Below are 1,164 nucleotides of genomic sequence, written 5' to 3' on the forward strand. Positions count from 1 at the left end.
CCCCTAGTCCTAAGCAACCACTGATGTACTTTCTGTTTATATGGCTATCCTTATTCTGGACACGTCATATAAATGGAATAATACAATATGTGACTTTTTTTGTGTCTGGCTTCTTTCACTTAGCATAATGATTTCAAGGTTCATCTGTGTTGTAGTATGTTTCAGTACTTTTTAATGTACAAATAATATTCTATTATATGTATATACCACTTTTCATTTCTCTATTCATCCATTGGTGGGCTTTGGGGGTAATTGTCATCTTTTGACTATTATAAATAATGTTCTTATTAAGATTCAAGTCCCTGTTGAACGCTTGTTCTAATTCTTTTGTGTATATACTTAAGAGTGGAATTGCAGAACATGTGTTCATTTTTAAACCAAAGCAGTTATTACTTGTGCATAATTGACAGAAACAAATGCACAAGTAAATAAACAAATCTGTTTTCGTGACATTACCAAATGAATGGACATGAGCAAGGACCAGCAGGGAAATGGACAAATAAAATATCTGAAATTTTGAGAAAGGCCATTTAGCAGTTAAGTTAATGCTTTCCCATGGTTCACAAATAAAAGTTACAAATGTAGGAAGCAGTAGAAGTTACTTCTGTTACCAGCAATCTAAATCCATTAAGTTCATTCCCTAAGATTTTAGGCACTTAAAATTATGTTGAATATTTGGAATACAATTCTTATAAAGGCATAAAACAAACCATTCTGAAAACAAGCAAAGCCTATCTAAAATTTTCCTAATTCAGACCAATATTTATCTCTAAAAGTGATCTGGCACAATTGAAATGATATTCCTATATAACTTCACTCATTGGGTCAAAGGAAAATATCATGACTAGAGGTAACTTGGTACAGAATTGAATTTATTTGATATGTATTGTATTCAACTACTCCACTGTGATCTGCCAGGGCGAAGAATATAATCCTTTTCCTGATAAGACAATATGACGGTCCTAAACATGGCAAATGAAAGTTCATTATATCCTATCATTGTCTATCATTAAAAAGTCACTTCAAATATGCTTGTCCTTTAAGTATTTAAATATTCTAGAATGTGCATATATATCATATTCTCCTCAGAAGGGTTGTGTGGCACATTAGTGATGTGATATGGAAAACTTTTAACTCCACGAAGGCTAAACTCAAAACCTGTGG

The sequence above is a fragment of the Crocuta crocuta genome, unplaced genomic scaffold, assembly GCF_008692635.1.
Source record: "Crocuta crocuta isolate KB4526 unplaced genomic scaffold, BGI_CrCroc_1.0 scaffold505, whole genome shotgun sequence".
In the NCBI taxonomy this organism is placed as follows: Eukaryota; Metazoa; Chordata; class Mammalia; order Carnivora; family Hyaenidae; genus Crocuta; species Crocuta crocuta.